Source organism: Myxocyprinus asiaticus, chromosome 29 (assembly GCF_019703515.2).
Source record: "Myxocyprinus asiaticus isolate MX2 ecotype Aquarium Trade chromosome 29, UBuf_Myxa_2, whole genome shotgun sequence".
Lineage (NCBI taxonomy): Eukaryota > Metazoa > Chordata > Actinopteri > Cypriniformes > Catostomidae > Myxocyprinus > Myxocyprinus asiaticus.
In genome coordinates this window covers 3,005,943-3,025,656 of record NC_059372.1, presented here as the reverse complement: position 1 = coordinate 3,025,656, position 19,714 = coordinate 3,005,943, and the positions used below count along the sequence as shown (strand labels likewise).

General features: G+C 42.2%; 1 protein-coding gene and 1 pseudogene across 7 annotated transcripts in view; both read right to left on the bottom strand.

Annotated features, from left to right (window-relative positions):
• LOC127420179 (zinc finger protein 721-like) overlaps positions 1 to 16,651 on the bottom strand; it is a 29,314-nt pseudogene extending 12,663 nt beyond the window's left edge.
• LOC127419864 (zinc finger protein 271-like) overlaps positions 1 to 19,714 on the bottom strand; it is a 263,395-nt gene that overhangs the window by 103,626 nt on the left and 140,055 nt on the right. The gene's annotated exons all lie outside the window — the stretch shown is intronic.

Sequence of the window (19,714 nt, the reverse complement as noted above, 5' to 3'; positions counted from 1 at the left end):
ACGTGAACATAGCTCCAGTATCTAGCATAACTGGTTTTGTTTTGCCCTCTATTTTGACCTGCAGCATAGGTTCTTGATCAGCATCAGATGATATCATTGGAAGTAGACCCCTCCCCATAGGATCCTCTGGGAAGCCCTAGTTGCCCTGTTGTGGTCAACGCCATGGATTGAGTGGACCTGGTGCTTGAGCTTGGTATTCTTGCTGCCATGGAGCACTGTTTGGGCTTGGGGGTTGGTTGTTTTGCCATGGATTAATGGGGCAATATCTTTTACTGTGTCCAGGTTGATTGCATCCCCAACATATTATTGGTGGGCCATTATTTCTAGGGCCAATATTCTGTCTAGCTCTTCCTCTTCCTCCTTACTGTGGTCTGTTTCAGTTTCCGCTGTTTGGTTGTTCTGGTTTTACGTAGATCACAATTGGTGATGATGACTACGATGCACTTCTGGCAGGTGATATTGTATTTTGGATAACAGTTACAGGTTGTATCAATGCAGACTGGGCAGCAGGTGCAGGCACATTTACAGGAGCCATTACTGCTGTTTGTTCTTCTTTCTCTTTTACAGTAGTTTGAATCTTCTTCTTTTTTCCAGTTAGTTCTTTGAGCTGTAGTTGTGTCAGCTTTCTCTGTAGTTCTCTTTCTTGATGTTTTAATCTTGACTCATTCTTCCTGTATTGTTCCACAGCATGAGTCACATGTTCACAGAACTCCCTGTGTGTTTTGGAGTTCAGTCCAACCACATTTTCCAGTTTTTCCTTCACTGGGGTTGGCATAGCATCCACTATGGCTGTTCTGAATAACGTAGCCCTTACTGGGTCTGCTTCTGGGTTTTCCTCCAACTCTTGTTTCCATCTTCTTAATTGTTTTTGAATATAAGTGGTAGGATTTTCTGCTTCACCTATTGGTTCTCCTCTCAGGGATTTTGGGTCCATGTGTGATGGCTATTGTTTTCTTAATTCTTCCCACATGTCAGTGCGATATCTATCAAATGCAACTCCATCCATTTTGGTATCGTCAATTGCTCCTTTTAGATGCACTTTTTTAAGTATCTCATTCACCTTGGATCCCCCTAGGCATTTTGCCAATAACGCTTTGTCATCTCCAATAGCGAGAAGTTTTCCTGTAGTTTCTTTTTCAACTACTCTGATCCATTTTCCAGCCCCCTCATGGATGTCTGGAAGGCGGGCTATCAGTCCATCAAGGTCCTGATTGGCCCATGGTACGTATTGTCCTTGTGTTCCTTTGATTAAAATTGGACATTGTCTTGGCAGACATCTACTGTGTATCTCGGTGTCACTCATGGAGTATTGTTGTAATTCCTCATAGTATGGTTGCATATCATTTGGATATCTTCTGGATTGATTTATATGGCCTGAGTCTTCATCAGACGTTTACGTGCCATCTGGTTGTTCATCTGATAGACCCACTCTGCTTAAAAATTCATTAGTTAGATGCACATTGCTTGGATACTCACTTGGTAAATGCATGCTTGTTGTTCTTATCAGTCTTCTTTGTGGGCCTCTTTTCCAGCATGGCTTTTCTTTTGGAATGTGCTCTAGGACCAGGTTGCCTGTAACATATTTATATTCTCTTTTAGGGCTGTTTGAGCGTGCTCTTGGAGTTAAAAGACTGTGTTTTTCTTTAGATTCCAATCTTGTCAGATCTCTTCTTCTTGCTTGTTTCTCTCTTGATGCTCATTTTTCAGTATCTATTACTTCTTGCTCTAATTCCTTTAGCATTTTTGTCATCCTTCTTCTTGGTGTAATTTTTACCTGTGACCTTTCTTCCCATTCTTTCTCTTGTTCATTTCTCAGCTCTTCTTGTATTTTTGACATATCCTGTTCTTCTTTTCTTTCTCACATTCTTTCTCTAATGCTGATGTCACATTCTGATAGGCATTCATAATTTCCACACCTTCTGATGTTATGTTTCCTATCTCTTCTCTATCACTTACCCCTTCACTTTCCCTTATGTCTAATTCCCTTTTATTTCTACTGTTCCTGATATGGCAGGCATTTGTGGTCTGGTCAGGGGGTGGTCTCTCTATTTGTTCAGTTTTATCATCCAGTAATTTCTTTGCTTGTCTTTCAGCTTTTAATAATTTAATCCCATGATTTTTAAATAAATTCAATACTTCTTGTTCTTTTTCTCTTTTGTCCTCCCTTTCTTGCTTTTGTTTTTCACTTTGTGATTTTTTATTAGTGCTCTCTACACATAGCCACATCAAATGTTCCCTCTGCTGGCCATTTTGTGTTTAAGCCCTTTGTTCTCTTTTCCCATTTATTAGACAGCTCCCTTATTATGTCTTTACATATTGGATACATTGAGCACATCTGTTCTACTGGTGTCGATGTCATTGTTACTTAACTTTTATTATCACAGTGTATATTGTATTTTAACGTACCTCTCTAACCCCAGTCATATCTGTCCTTAACTAATATTCACCAGGCTGGTCAGACAAGGATCACTAAAAGTATCCAACCCCTGACTTCCCCTGGGCTTGTGCTGGGTTGAGGACTTGTCTCAGTTCCTAAAGTATTTTATTGGTCTTTCTCAGGTACTTCAGAATAGCATTTATTTGTTTTCTGTTTAATGGTTTCACAGGTGTTTTCTCCTCTGCTTCTAACCAATGTGAATTATTCTGCATCCAGAAAATGTCTCCCCCAGGCTAATTATGTCAAAACTCCAAAGTTCTCCTTCAGCAAACCAGCGACCTGTGGCTGTTATGCTTCCTGCCCAATGCATAAAAGTGAGAGATGGGGTTAATTCTACTTGACACCCTCCCAATTAAGTTACAGAAACATTTAATTCACTTCTATCACAATATTCTAAATGAAAAGTTTCAAGGAAGTCAATCAGGGCTTCCCTTTCCTCTTTGTTTAAGAGACCCCTTCCTCTCCTTCCTTTCTTTCTCCCTTTCCCTTTTCTATATCTATAAAAATTACTCATTATTTACAATGCTTATTTACAGTTTTTGATTGTGAAATCTAATGCTTCTTTTTTATTTTAACATCCATACGCTTCCACCCACAACTGTCGCATCCACCTTGGGTCTCTGTTCAAAACAATTGCTACCTCTACCTTTCCTACAGTTCCATTTGACATGTAAATTGGTGTTAATTCTCCATTACTCTCTCTATTAAATAGCACCTTACTTTTGCACTGCACTGGTCTTATCTCTGCACTTATCATAAGATGGCTATTTCTTAGGATCGTCACTCCTCCTGTCCCCCTTGGCCATCGACTCCTTGAATTCCTTTTGACATAAGGCACATACACTGGGCCAATGGGTATTTCTACTGATGATACTAATTGTCCTAATTGATCAGGACTCAGCATATAAAGTCCATGCAATTGTACCAATGGTTCAAAGGTTAAATGTTTATACACTATGGTTTGCCAATCCACGCATGGCCATTCTCCTTCTATTTCTTTCAAGTTTGTGATTGTAGTCAATTTATTCATAAACTCTTTTTTCTTTTGTTCTGTCAGTTCCCTTTTATCACTTACACAATCTATGTATTCAAATTCTCTCCAAAAATGATTACTAATTCCCTGTGTTTCTATTAATAACCATTCTAATTCTATTTCTTTTCTTTTTTTCAGTAAGTCTCCTTTCAAATTCAGTAACAGCCTGCCTCCACATTAGGATTTCTGTTTGAGGAGGAGAACAGAGATGAGAAAGAAAAGGATTCTCTTTTTCTCTGTCTGCTCACTTAATCACTCTCTCTGTCTGTTCAGTCACGGTTCCCCGCACTCCCACTATCAGCCTTGCGGCCTTCACTCTCGCTGTGAGAGAGAGAGAGAGAGAGAAAAAAAAAACAGGTGCTTTTTCTTACTTTAATTTCATTTCTTTATTAACAATTGTGTTTCTTTATCTGGATCACACCAACTACAATTTGGGTGATGTCCAAATAATCGACAAAGCCAATATCTCGGAACATTTTTAGCTCTTGGAATAATTTTTCTAACTTCTTTCACACTTTTTCATCATTCATTTTATAACTTATCAAATATTAAACCTAGTATACCAGATTCTTTATAACACAGTTCTTATAAGAAAAACAATTACATGAATATACATATATATACATACACTCTTCTTGCCCGGGCAACTTGCCAATTCAGCCCTAAACTGTAGCGCTATTTTGGGAACAATGCCAACCATCAGATTGTGGGCTCAAAGTCCACCGTTAAAACGGGCTCCTTCGTCGGAACTGGTGTCGCTACAGATAGCAGTATTCACAAGATTTCAACACACCACTTCCACGGTGAACACGCCTTCCCGCATGATTTCAAATTTACACCTTCCCTTGTTTTACGCCTTCCCGTGTAACTTCAAACTTTGCCAATTCAGCCCTCTCAATGGTGCTATTTTGACAAGCAGAGCCAACCATCAATTGTGGGCTCACTGCTTCACTACCAGTTCAGGGGCCTCTGTCTGTGCAGGCTCCCCTTCTTCGTTGGCACTCCCCTGAGAGCGGTATCCGCAAAGCTTTGTGCACTTCAACTTATTTACAATACTTATTTACATTTGCATGCACAGCTTTTGAAACCTGGAACCCAGTTCTCCATTTTATCCAATTAGTCATTTAATTAAGTTCGAGACTGCAGAGACCTTTCTAGAGCTAACACTTGGGCCAAATCCCGCAACAGACTTCACAAAAACACTATTTTAAGCAAAATATTGCTTACCTCAGTTTTTGGTGCCTAGTGAGTCTATGGAGTCAGTGCAGGCAAGCCCTAGCAGCTCCCTTGGCTCTGTGCCAATCCCTTCGTGGTTGCCAATGTTATGTTGTGGAGCATTAGATACCTTTTCTTTCTTTCTCAGTAAGAAAACTCTCAAAGTCAGGAGTTCCAGGTGTCAAAGGTTAGAGTTTATTGAACAAACCAACAAACCCGAGATGTCATCTGAGATCTGAATCCTTTGGTGTAAACCCTCATCTTTTGTACAGTTTCTTATCTGGTATTAACTCATGCATACGCCCATCTCAATATTTTTTGTAGTCAATGGTTACCGTTCGCCACCATTATTTCACAGAGCCTTTTATTTCTTTTTAATGGTGGAAACCTGGCTTAAGGTTACTCTGACCGTTGGCTGTGTTTGATCTTTATCTTCAGCTATGTTTCTCAGGGTCCGTAGCACCATTATTTTTGTTACAGCTGAATCTTTATCTTCAGCTGTGTTTCCCAAGGTCCATAGCATCATTATTTCTGTTACAGCTGAGTGCACTGTGCGGTTTTTGCAGCATCAACACTTTTAGTAACCTCATATGCTCCTTCCTGGGTCACACAAAATCCAGTAACCTCATATGCCTTCTCCTGGGTCACACAAAGTCCAGGCCATTCCATATAAATACTTTGATATAAAAAATATACTATGATATAGAAAAATATACTATACCTGCTGGAGGCAATGAGTTTATCGACGTCTACTGTTGCAGCTGATATCGGTATGTGTTCAACACTAGCAAGCTCACATTCATGGTTTTCTAACGTTATGAGAACATGTGTTATGCTGTGTTAGGAAAACATTGTAAAGCAACCTATCTTACCCATGTTTTTTTAACTAGCTAGCCGCCGGCTAACATGTTCACTAGCTACCTATGGTTTTCTTAACTCTGGCCATCATGGTCCACTGTCCTGCAGTATTGTTTAGCTTCATTCATGACCAAACTCACTTGAAGAAGCTAACAAAGGTCTTCAGAATTGTTAGAAAGTTACAGGCAGGTGAGTTTGATCATGGTTGGTGCTGAACACTGCAGGACAGTGGACCTTGAGGGCCAGAGGTGAAAAACCATTAAGTACACGATTCATCAAATCAAATCTCTTTATCACTATTACTTGCATAAGTGTAACAGTAAGTGAAATTCTGTAATGCTTGTTTCATCAGTGTGCAGTCCACTTACACAATTTACACATTATAAAAATATAGTCTGCACTACAGTATAGTCCGCTTTATGGATAATGCACTGCATTAATAAGTAAGTGACCTGCATGTTGACTTTTTGTTACATTGTATTTAGACTCCTGTACTAATCAGCAAGATGACCTGGAGGAGGCAGAGACTTCCACGAGCAGTACTGCCTCATCACATACACAGAGGAGCAGAAGAGCAGGTAATGGCATTGCTTTGCACAACAAACATTATCCAAAAATATGCCTATGTGTGTTATTATGACACTAGTTCCTTTTAAATTGTGTTCTAATTTGTTACTGTTCTCTTACACAGAAAAAAGAAAAGGTGACAGTAGCCAGGACCTGCTGGAATATTTTCAAGCTGCAGATGAACATTTCATGCTGCAAACAAGAGAGATGCATCAAGACATCATGACAAGTATGAATGATACATCAGCATCTCTGCTTGGACTTCTAGGGCGCATGGTCACCGTCATGGAGACTGAGCAGAGGAAGTTGACCTAAACAGCTTTTTTTTCATGTCAGCACCTTTGCTAAAGTCATCTTACATAGTTTTTCTTGAACTGTACATACTTCAACTATTTTTGCACTTAACACTTTGTTTATTTTTGTGCAGTTGTTCAATGTGTATGTGTGCTTGTTCAAAGAATGACACTTAAACCTTGTATTCACTTTTTAATCACATTTTTTTTTTTGACATTTAATTGAATAAATCTGACTTTTAACACATTGTCTTGTTGTTTCTTCACATTATATCCAAAACTAGCTAATACAAATTAACATATTAAGAACATTTATTTGGTGAATAAATCTATCACCTCCAAAACGACTATTATGAGTACCAATTAGTATATTAAGAATGTCATTCATCCTGCCTGCTGGAATAGTGCAATAATGCAGCTCCCACATCATTTCCTTCTGGTTGCCCATGCTCAGGTACTGGTTGGACAGGGGGCTGTATGTTTGAATGCAGCGTAGACAGGTGATCCTCTCTGAAACTGTCTCCATGTTCCTCACAGATATTATGGAGCACACAGCAGGTCAGCACCATCTTCTTTACCAGTTCCAGGTTGCAATCATTTCTCTTTAGGAGACAGCGCCATCGTCCTTTCAGCCTCCCAAAGCCATCTCCACTACAGACCTTGCACTGCTTAACCTGTAATTGTACGTCTGTTGTTGGGGGGGTCAATCTGCCAGTGTCTGAAAAGGGTTTCATTAGCCATTACTGCAGGGGGTAAGCAGGGTCTCCTATAAGGTAGTGTCCAACATCACAGCCATCAATGTTCATCTTGTTTTGACTTAACAGACGTCCATCACTTAACCTCTCCCACAAGTTTGACTGCCTGAACACCCTCGCATCATGCACACTTCCAGGAAAGCCAATGCACAAATCCCAAAAACACCCTTTCTCATCCACTACTGCTTGCAAGACAAATGAATGCCATCCTTTTCTATTGAAAAAGTCCTGAGGATACTCTGGGTGCAATTATTGGGATGTGGCTTCCATCAATAGCACCAACAGATTGTGGTACTCTCCATCGCTGTTCAAAAAAACTAGCCATTTTGACCAATTTCCTGGCATCTCGGAACTTGATGTGTACAGGAAGAAGTACCTTATTCACTGTGTTGCAAAAATCTTTCACACAGTTGAAAACAGTGGTTAGGCCTACCCCAAAATGTGACTTATACTTCTGTATTCACTTCCGGTGGCCAACTTCCATAGGGCAGTGGCTACCCGTTTTCTCACATGTACACACAATTGGTAATTGGTGTCTCTTCTTTTCAGAACATGATGGAGACGATGGCAAATATAATCAAAAGACTCTCGGGAACTGTGAAAATTCTGGATAAGCTGCTTCGGATTAAATCCAGGAACGATGGTATCCCACCAGTAGCGCGCTCGAGGATATGCCCACACAACAGCCAAGCGTCTTGCCCTAATCCGCAGAGCTAGCAATGAAAAAATTAACAATTGAAAAATAAATTTGTTTCAATGTGATTATTATTATTAGAGCATACATCAATAGCTAACTTAGATGAACTGAGCTACCTCAGGTAAACTCATCGTAACGTTAGAGGTAAAACATATCAAATATTAATGTATACTTACTCTTCTCCATGACCATTGTCATGCCTTATTGTGAAGCTGCACTAACTCCTTGCAGACGACGAGCCAAACGATCGAAAGTGAGGTACGTTTGTAAAACTAAAAACAGACATTTTATATTTGCTGCGTGCAGCGCCATGTTTGTGTCTGTTATGTAACTTCCACATTGTTGATGACGTAGTGGGTTCAGCTCGCTTTTCATTGGAAACTCGAGCTGGTTCTGAGTGAGTGCCACCCTCTGGCCAAGCGCCGGCTCCAGCTCCTCCACCAGCCCTGGTGGAAAAGCGACATATATGGAGACCAACTGGTCCTCAGTATCCTCTGTGGGCGTGGCTTGGGAGGCACTTAAGGTGGTTCTTAGGGGCCGGATCATACAGAATGCCTCATTCACCAAAAAATCCAAAGCACAAGAACTCGTGGAGTTGGAAGGGAATATTAAAAGTGCCGAGGCAGAGCTGAAGCGTCGAATGTCATCTAATGGCCTCAGAGAATTGACCAGATTGAAATACATATATAATACTATTTTATCGCAGAAGTGTGAGTTTTGGCTATTCAGGGCAAGACTTTGAGTCGGGTGACAAAGCAGGGAAGCTTCTGGCTAGATATATAAAACAGAGAGAGTCTTTTTCTACCATTCCCTCGGTGAAATCTGCTAGTGGTGAAATATTTACCTCGGCCATTGATATTAATAATGCTTTTAAAGAAATTGTGTCCTAGCCAATGTTATGATCGGTAGACAGATCATTTTGAGGGGATGGAAGTCGGCTGGTGTGCCCTCATTTTGGGAGTGGTTCACGGAGATGGGTAGGGTGGCGGCATTTGAGGAGATGTCAGATAGAAGGCTAGGCAACCTGGAGGTGTTAATAAGAAATGGGGCAGCTATCTGACCTTTTCGGAAGGCTCTCGGTGAGGGGAAGTGGAGAGGGATTCATAGTTTAAATGTGTGTGATGATAATATATATATATATATATATCTGAACCAAACTTATCGAAACATCATTGTAACACAATTTAATGGAAAGTAGCTTAATAAGAAGCTGAACCAAAAAGACAAACACACACACAGGTGTCGGACAGCTGCCTGTAACACTCTCTCTCTGTCGCACTGCCGTCTCCAGTTGCCTTTATCCCTCACGGGCTTCATCAGCCTAATTAGGGGCTGGGTGTGCGGAATCACGACCCGGCCCCGCCCTCTGCCACAATCATGTATGTTAGATCCAATACCAACTAAGCTCTTAAAAGAGGTATTCCCTGTAATCTCAGAACCACTTCTTAATTTTATAAACTCCTCACTATCCTTAGGATATGTCCCAAGAAACTTTAAAATGGCAGTTATCAAACTGCTTATTAAGAAGCCACAACTTGATCCTGGAGAACTGGCTAATTATAGACCGATTTCACATCACCCATTTATGTCGAAAATACTAGAAAAGGTAGTGTCCTACCAACTATGTTCATTTCTACAGAGAAATAGTATATATGAACAAATTCAGTCAGGATTTAAACCCCATCACAGTACAGAGACTGCAAATATCAGAGTTACAAATGACTTGCTCTTATCATCTGATCGCGGCTGCATTTCACTTCTAGTGCTTTTAGATCTTAGTGCTGCCTTCAACATGACAGATCACGACATTCTCTTGAATAGGCTGGAGAATTATGTTGGCATCTGTGGACTTGCATTAGCATGGTTTAGGTCCTATTTAGCAGCCTGCTACTACTTTGTCTATGTAAATGAGGAATTGTCAAACCAAACAAAAAGTATGGAGTGCCACAGGGATCAGTTTTAGGGCCCCTGCTTATCTCCTTATATATGCTTCCCCTAGGAGATATTATCAGGAAATGTGGAATAAGTTTCCACTGTTATGCCAACGATACATACTTCTTCAAAACCTGACGAAATTTCACAGTTCTCCAAATTAGCAGAGCATATCAATGAAATCAAAGCTTGGATGGCCAGAAATTTCCTTCTACTCAATTCCGACAAAACAGAGGTATTAATTATTGGTCCAAAAACCTCTAAAAACAAGCCGCTAAAATATAATTTGACTCTCGATGGATGTACTGTTACATCATCTTCAACAGCAAAGAACTTAGGTGTTATATTTGATACCAATCTGTCCTTTGAAAATCAAATTACCAATAATTGTAGAACAGCATTCTTCCACCTTAGAAATATTGCTAAATTACAAAACATTCTCTCTGTAGCTGATGCCGAAAAACTAATTAATGCGTTCATGACCTCAAGACTAGATTATTGTAATGCATTACTGGGAGGATGTCCAGCAAGATCAATAAATAAACCTTAATTGGTTCAAAATGCAGCAGCCAGAATGCTGACTAGAACCAAGAAATATGATCATATTAGCCCCATTTTATCGTCATTAAATTGGCTACATGTTAAATTTCATATTAATTTTAAAATTCTGTTAACTACGTACAAAGCTTTGAATGGTCTAGCTCCGCAGTACTTAAGTGACCTTCTCCCACGTTATATTCCATCACGTTTATTACGATCACAAAATTCTGGTCTGTTAATAGTTCCTAGAATATCAAAATCCACAAAAGGAGGTAGATCCTTTTCATATTTGGCTCCTAAACTATGAAATAGTCTCCCTAACACTGTTCGAGATGCAGTCACACTCACTCAGTTTAAGTCTAGTCTAATGACTCATCTATTTAGTCAGGCATACACCTAATTTATCCTTCAACTCACAATTAGGCTGCTTTAGTTAGGTCTGCCGGAACAGAAACCAGAAACATTGATCATGATCTATAACTCAGCAATATGGCATCTATGCTAATACTATTCCATTTGTTTCCCTGTCCCAACCTTGGGACTCCTACCCTGAGGTTACCAGAACCGGCTGGATCCAGCTCCATTCCTGCTTCGTGTTGAACTTCGTGTGATCCACTGCTAAGTGTCTCTGAGTGATGATGACAAAATGCAGCCGGTGCCAGCCAAACATCACTTCAGTCTATTACAATGGACTTCAGATGATGAACTGATGACAACTCCAATCATACGACATGGTATAAATCATATGCCATTGCCTGAACCTTGGACTTAGGATAGACCTCACCGAAATTACCGGCTGGTTGAACTGCGATGCACCTCACTGATCTCTGCCTGCATCACCTCAGTCTAATGATGGACTACACTCTTATAATGGAATACACAGACTATCAATTAATTGCCAACAAAACCCTTCATCAGCCAACTAACAAAGGACAATGCATCTATGTGAACTTCAAAGACATTAGTCATTAATCTTACAGTTCTTATAAAATCTTTGTTTAAACACTGACACTTAACACTTAGTTTAATCATTTTAAACCATGACTTGCACTATACATAATTAAGTAATACTGGCATTATATTCATGATGTTAGTCTGAGGGGAACTGGCACCACAGTGAGCCTGGTTCCTCCCATGGTTATTTTTCTCCATTAACTAACATCTTATGGAGTTTTTTGTTCCTTGCCACAGTCGCCTTCGGCTTGCTCACTGGGTTTCTAAAAACAATTATTATTTAATTACTTATTTTTAAACACAATTCACAATCGTATTTTATCAAACTACACAATGATGACTAAGACATTATAGACATTACAGTTTAATTTTCTGTTAATGCATGATTTTCTGTAAAGCTGCTTTGAAACAATGTGTTTTGTGGAAGGTGCTATACAAATAAAAATGACGACTACTGATGGGAAAAAACAGCACCATCATTATTTGAAAAAGTAATTTTTGATCAAAACTTTCTAGCAGCTATCACCCCAACAGTCATCAAGCTAAATTGCTAACTGGTACTAGAAAATCACTTGCCATTATATCAAACACAGCTGAAAGCTATTTGGTTCATTAAATGACGCTTAACATTGTCTCTTGTGTTTGTTTTTGAGTTGCCACAGTATGCAATAAACTGGCATGTCTTAAAGTCAATATTAGGTAAAAAATGGCGAAAAAGAATCAGCTTTCTCTAGAAACTCATCAGTCAATCATTGTTTTGAGGGATTAAGATTTCATACAAAGGTATACACTACAGTCTTTAAAGACAAAAGACAACTGGCTCTAACAAGGACAGAAAGATATGTAACAGTCCCCAAAGTACAACTAAACAAGAGGATAAGTGTATCAGAGTCTCTAGTTTGAGAAACAAATGCTTCACATGTTCTCAGCTGACAGCTTCATTGAATTCTACCTGCTCAACTCGTTTCATGTACAACAGTAAAGAGAAGGCTAAAGGGTGCAATCCTTATGGGAAGAACTGCAAAGAAAAATGCCTCTTTTGAAACAGAAAAACAAAAAGAAAAGGTTAGAGTGGGCAAAGAAACACAGACATTGGACAAAAGATAATTGGAAAAGAGTGTTATGGATCTAAACCCCATTGAGCTTTTGTGGGATCAGCTAGACTGTAAGGTGCGTGAGAAGTGCCCGACAAGACAAGTGCTACAGGAAGCATGGGGTGAAATGTCACCTGAGTATCTGGACAAATAGTTTTGTCTAACTAACCAAAAATTAGGAGTCAACAATGATGGGGATGAAATATACTTTATTAAACATAAAATAATATGCAGAAATGTGCAAAATAATAGTTTCATTTTAACACACTAAATAAATTAATATGTACATTGCTGTGCTATAAAACTGGTACATTATAAACAACTTGATTTGTTTATACATTTCATGGGGAACTACTATATTAAAACTTCACATTTAGTGGCTTTTTAACAGACTATCTGCTAAAAGGACAAAAGAAAGTAATAACCCAAAACACAGCAATGTTATCAAATTATCAGAAGTCATGAATGTCAGTAAACATGTTACAGGAATTTTCCCTGGAAAACGTAGATACATCAGCAGCAGTAAACACATGAATAATGTTCAATTCATAAAAGCATGAAAAGCAAAATAAACTTCAAAAACCCAACCAGAAAATATATCCAAGCATTTTAGCAAGTAAAAAACTTAGGTGAATTCTGAACTGCGTATCTGCATGACGAGAGGACACGTGACCAGTAGATCAAAATGTCACACACTGACCTCTTGGTTCAATACAAAGAATACATACTGTATTTCAATCAGACTCAAACAACTGACACAAGTGATTCAGTGGTGTATTCGTTCAGCCGGTGAAACCAATAATTGCTCCCGCACTCGAAACCAATTTGCTTGCACTATAGTTAGTCTTTACAGGCATGAAAAATCACCAAACCATTCTCACGCATCAAACTGAGCTCATTGGCTTCGAAAGGGAGTGAAGTCAGTGAAAATGAAGTCTAAGCCAGTGTATGGAGGTGAACAAGAACGATTAGTTCACTTAAAAGATTGGTTTAAAAAGACTGATTCGTTCACAAACGAAACATCACTAATTATCTTAGAGGATGATATTCATTTCCTACTCATCTTTGGGTTCATCTTTCCAACTATTTACTTAATCTTGTTAGACCTGAAGATGATTTTTGCTCAGTGAGTCTACTTGGGCAATTCTTTTTTACATGTCTATGTAGATTATTTGCTGCCCTGAAACTCTTCCCACATGAAGAGCAGTTGTATGATTTCTCTCTAGTATGAATTCTCTCGTGTGTTTTCAGGTGATGTGACTGAGTGAAACTCTTTCCACAGTGTGAGCACTTGTAAGGTTTTCCTCCAGTATGGATTCTCTCGTGTTTTTTCATGTCTTGTGACAGATTGAAACTCTTTTCACAGTGTGAGCACTTGTAAGGTTTTTCTCCAGTATGAAATCTCTCGTGTGTTTTTAGGTTTTGTGACTGAGTGAAACTCTTTCCACAGTGTGAGCACTTGTAAGGTTTTTCTCCACTATGAATTCTCTTGTGTTTTTTCAGGCTTTGTGAATAAGTAAAACTCTTTTCACAGTGTGAGCACTTGTAAGGTTTTTTTCCAGTATGAATTCTCTCGTGTGTTTTTAGGTCTTGTGAATAAGTAAAACTCTTTTCACAGTGTGAGCACTTGTACGGTTTTTCTCCAGTATGAATTCTCTCATGTGTTTTCAGGTTTTGTGACTGAGTGAAACTCTTTCCACAGTGTGAGCACTTGTAAGGTTTTTCTCCAGTATGAATTCTCTCGTGTTTTTTCAGGTTATATGACAGATTGAAACTCTTTCCACAGTGTGAGCACTTGTAAGGTTTTTCTCCAGTATGAATTATCTCGTGTTTTTTCAGGTTATATGACTGAGTGAAACTCTTTTCACAGTGTGAGCACTTGTAAGGTTTTTCTCCAGTATGAATTCTCTCATGTTTTTTCAGGTTATATGACTGAGTGAAACTCTTTTCACAGTGTGAGCACTTGTATGGTTTTTCTCCAGCATGAATTCTTTTGTGCTTGTTCAAGTCACTGGCTGTAATAAAGGTCTTCCCACATTCAAAGCACATATGAGCCCTCACACCGGTATGTATTTTCTGGTGCTTTTTCAAATAGGACAGGTGTGCAAAACAATTTCCACAAAAAGAACACTTATAAGGTTTCTCATCTGTGTGAGTTTTCAGATGTTTCCTTAGGCTTGAATTCAAAACAAATGTTTTACCACACTTTTCACATTCAAATGGTCTCTCTGCAGAGTGACAGCGGAGATGACCTTTGAGACAAACTGTATATGCAAAACTTTTCCCACACTGATGGCAAGTGTAAGGTTTCTCTCCAGTATGAACTTTCATGTGTTTATTAAACCGGCTTTTATTTGTGAAAATCTTTCCACACTGTGAACAGGTGAATGTATTTTTGGCTACTCTTCTTTTATGCTTTTCTGGTGATAAATTCTTAGTCTTTGAGCAACTCATAGATTTTCCTCCAGTTATAAAATCATGATGTTTCTGACACTGAAGTTTGTCCTCCACTTTATTCAGTTCTTGACGTTTCTCTTTGGCTTCCATCAGCTCTACAATAAACACAGTAAATGGACAAAAATCAATTAAAGAGGGAGAAAAGTAACATCAACTTGAACCTTAATTCAATGTCAGAACACAACAAACGTCCAGTATTAATTTGTAATGTTTGCTTTGCAAGCCGTTTTTATTTATACCATTTATTCAGCCTAATAACTGCATTTAATGATTATAGTTATCAGGGTTTGAAATTTCACCCGCCCACCCTAAAATCAGCAGTAGCGGGTATTTCTTTCACTCTTACTAGCGACTTTCAAAATTCTGTGAAAGTTGGGCCACTGCCGAAGCAAATATTATTGTATTCATCTCATGTTCAGCACTTTGAAGGCACTACATATGTTGCTCATATCAGATATGCGCATCTGTGAGGGCAGAATGAAGCGTGGTTTTGCATCAGGAATGCAAACTACTCACCTTTTAGCTTAAGTCCCCTTTTCTAAAAGCTAAATCTAACATGGGTATTGTGGCAGCGGGGGCGTGGTCAAGCATCTCTCCGGAGAAAGAGAAAGCGGTAAGGGCGCTTACACCCGAGTTAAATTATGTCTAACACCTGTCTCTAATTTCAGTGAGCACGGGGAGAGCGGCATAAATAGAGCCACACCGCAGGTAGACGAGAGAGAGAGCCTGGGCACCAGAGACCCGACTGTGAAGCCAAGAGTTTATTATTGCAAAGTTGAGAGTTTATTTTGTGTAGTAGTTTGTGGATTTTAAAGTGAGTTATTGAACAGCATAAAAGCCTTGAAAGACTGTATTTGCTGCAGTGAGGAAAGTAAATGCATACCTGAACCAGGAAATCTGCTTCTCGCCTCCTCCTTCCACTGAGAAGTGTTACACTGGTGCCGAAACCCGGGAAAAAGGTTTGAAGATGGACAGAAGTCGACCCGTAGAGTCTTCCCAGTTGGCTGAGATCCTCCAAGCCCTCGCTGGCTTACATCGGAGCCACCAGCAATCCCTGCTTGAGCTCCAACAAGATCAAGACCGCCAGTTTGTGGAGCTCATGCACGCTCAAGCAGAGGACCGACAGGTGATCCGGAGCCTCCTCAGCCAGGAGGCATCCCCAGCCGCGACCCCGGACACCCACACGCCATTACCCCCGCCTGCGCTACAGAAGATGGGGGCGGCGGACGACCCAGAGGCATTCCTGGATCTCTTCGAGAGCACCACCGAGATCTGGGGCTGGCCACTCGGCCAGTGGGTGGCCCGACTCATACTGCTGCTGTCCGGGGAAGCCCAGCTCGCGGCTCAACAACTACCAGTGACGAGCCTCCTGGCTTACGGAGACTTAAAGAAAGCCATCCTGCAACGGGTTGGTCGGAGTCCGCAAGAAAGTCGTCAACTCTTCCGGAGCCTGAAGCTGGAGAGCTCCGACCGCCCGTTTGCCTTCGCCCAACAGCTCCGCGACGCCTGCCGAAGATGGTTGCTAGCGGGGGACCGCGGCATCGACGGGATCATTGACCAGGTGGTACTGGAGCAATTAATACATCAACTGCCAAAAGGGATGGCGGAGTGGGTCCAGTGCCTCCGCCCGGCGTCGCTGGAGGAAACAATCCGGCTTGCTGAAGACCACATGGTGGCGATCCTGAGGGCAGAAGAGCCCTCCCACTCTCTCTCTTCCCTGTCTCATTTCCCTCCCCTCTCTCCTCTCATTCTGCTCTCTCTCCAGGTCCCGTTCCTGCCCCACGCAGACAAGGAGGACTTCAGCCACTGAGACCAGTTCCCTGGGTGTGGGAGCCAACACCTTCCCCTATCCTGATGCCCCACCGCTCTCCCCCTCAAAGGGGGGCCACCGCCGACGCAAGTGCGGGCGTAGCGCCTTGGCCAGCCTGCTGGAGGTGCGGGGACCCGGACCACTTCCGGGATCAGTGCCCACTGATGGAGCTGGGGACAGTGGTGTGGGTCTCTGACCTCCCGCAGGATGCCCCCGACCGGGCCGGAGTGTACCGGATACCGATAAGTGTCAAGGGGGGTACTCACCAAGCGTTGGTGGACACTGGGTGTAATCAAACCACTATCCACCAACGCTTGGTTCAACCCGAGGCATTGGACACAACTAAAACGGTGAGGGTGAAATGTGTGCATGGGGATATTCACAAGTATCCGGTTGTGACCCTGACGATTAAATTCCGGGGGAAAAAGCATAGAGTGCAGGCCACGGTTAATTCCCGCCTCACCCATCCGCTTATTTTGGGGACCGATTGGCCTGATTTTAGAGTTTTATTGAAGGGAATTTGCGCGGATGGGTCCTGTATGAAGTCAGGGAGATGTGCAATGTGCGATGCTCTGGCAGGGGAGGTGAATCCCTGAGGGGGATTTCCCTTTGGAGCAGTCGTGAGACGAAACCCTCAAACACGCCTTCAACCAAGTGAGAGTCATTGATGGTCAACATCTCCAGCCGGACATCGCCCTTTCATACCCCTATTTTGCGATTATAAATGAGCGGTTGTATAGAGTGACACAGGACGCTCAGACTAAAGAGGATACAACCCAACTTTTGATTCCAAGGAGCCATCGGGAAATGGTATTCCAGGCGGCTCATTATAATCCCATGGTGGGTCACTTAGGAGAAAGGAAAACACTGAACCATCTAATAGCCCGTTTCTATTGGCCGGGCATTGGCGGCGATGTCCGCAGGTGGTGTGCCGCATGCCGCAAATGCCAGCTGGTTAACCCACAGGCCACCTCAAAAGCGCCATTGCGCCCTCTTCCTTTGATCGAGGTCCCCTTTGAGAGAATTGGAATGGACCTCGTCGGGCCATTAGAACGGTCAACATGCGGACATCACTTTGTATTGGTCCTAGTGGACTATGCAACGTGATATCCGGAAGCAGAGCCTCTTTGCAACATCTCAGCACGCAGTGTTGCAGAGGCACTCTTCAAAATAATCTCCCGGGTGGGGATTCCGAAAGAAATCCTCACCGATCAGGGCACAACGTTTATGTCACGGACACTACGCGAACTGTACGAGTTGTTAAGTATTAAATCGATTCTCACCAGCGTATACCATCCTCAAACGGATGGCCTGGTGGAACGATTTAATAAAACCCTTAAAAACATGATTCGTAAGTTCGTGCACGACGATGCTAGAAATTGGGATAAATGGCTCAACCCCCTGTTATTTGCAGTACGAGAGGTTCCGCAAGCCTCCACTGGCTTCTCCCCATTCGAGCTGCTGTATGGGCGACGCCCACGCGGTGTGCTTGATGTATTGCGAGAGGCCTGGGAGGAGGGACCTTCAAACAGTAAAAATGAAATTCAATACGTTCTTGATCTTCGAGCAAAACTCCACACTTTGGGGCAGCTAACACAGGAGAATTTGCTCCAAGCTCAAGAACGACATCGCCGACTGTATGACGGGAACTCAGCTAAGGGAATTTGCACCGGGAGATAAAGTGCTTGTATTGCTTCACACATCGAGCTCTAAATTACTCGCCAAGTGGCAAGGACCCTTTGAGCTCCCAGTCGTCGTGTGACATCTCGATTATGAGGTTAAACGAACCGATAGAGGGGGCGCACATCAAATATACCATCTCAATCTCCTGAAATTGTGGAGGGAGGCGGTTCCCGTGACGTTGGCTATGGTAGTTCCCGAGAAGGCGGAGCTCGGACCGGAGGTGAGTTCAAAATATAAACAGTTCACCCCGGTCACTTGCGGAGACCACCTCTCACCGAGTCAACTCGCGGAGGTTGCTAGGTTGCAACAGGAGTTTGCGGATGTGTTCTCCCCTCTACCGGGACGTACAAACCTCATCCATCACCACATAGAGACCGAGCCAGGGGTCATGGTACGTAGCCGCCCCTATCGATTACCCGAACACAAGAAGAAAATCGTTCGGGAAGAATTGGATGCAATGCTCGATATGGGGGTAATAGAAGAATCCCACAGCGATTGGTCCAGCCCTGTTGTTCTAGTGCCCAAGAGCGACGAGTCTGTACGGTTCTGTGTGGATTATAGGAAAATCAACGCGGTGTCTAAATTTGATGCGTATCCAATGCCTCGCGTTGATGAGTTGCTCGATCGGTTGGGCACTGCTCGATTTTATTCAACATTGGATTTGACGAAGAGTTATTGGCAGATCCCCTTGACACCAGTTTCCTGTGAGAAAACTGCCTTCTCCACACCGTTTGAATTACACCAGTTTGTGACACTTCCCTTCGGTTTGTTTGGAGCCCCGGCTACGTTTCAGCGTCTCATGGACCAAATCCTCAGACCGCATTCAGCTTACGCCGCTGCCTATTTAGATGACATCATTATTTATAGCAACGATTGGCAGCGGCACATGCAACATCTGAGGGCGGTTCTGAGATCGCTGCGCCGAGCGGGACTCACAGCGAACCCAAAGAAGTGCGCGATTGGGCGGGTGGAGGTATGGTATCTGGGGTTCCACTTGGGCCACGGGCAGGTGCGTCCCCAAATTGACAAGACAGCGGCGATTGCGACCTGCCCGAGGCCCAAGACCAAAAAGGGGGTGAGACAGTTCCTGGGGCTGGCTGGCTATTATAGAAGGTTCGTACCTAATTATTCGGACGTCACCAGCCCGCTGACTGATCTCACTAAAAAGGGAGCTCCAGACCCGGTCCAGTGGATGGAGCAGTGTCAGCGGGCGTTCACGCAAGTTAAAGTCTCACTTTGCGGGGGGCCGCTTTTACATTCACCTGAATTCTCTCTCCCTTTTGTTTTACAGACAGATGCTTCAGACAGAGGGCTGGGGGCTGTACTCTCGCAGGTGGTGGAGGGGGAGCTTATGGCTAATGTACAGCAGCGGGCGCTCCTCCCCCTCCA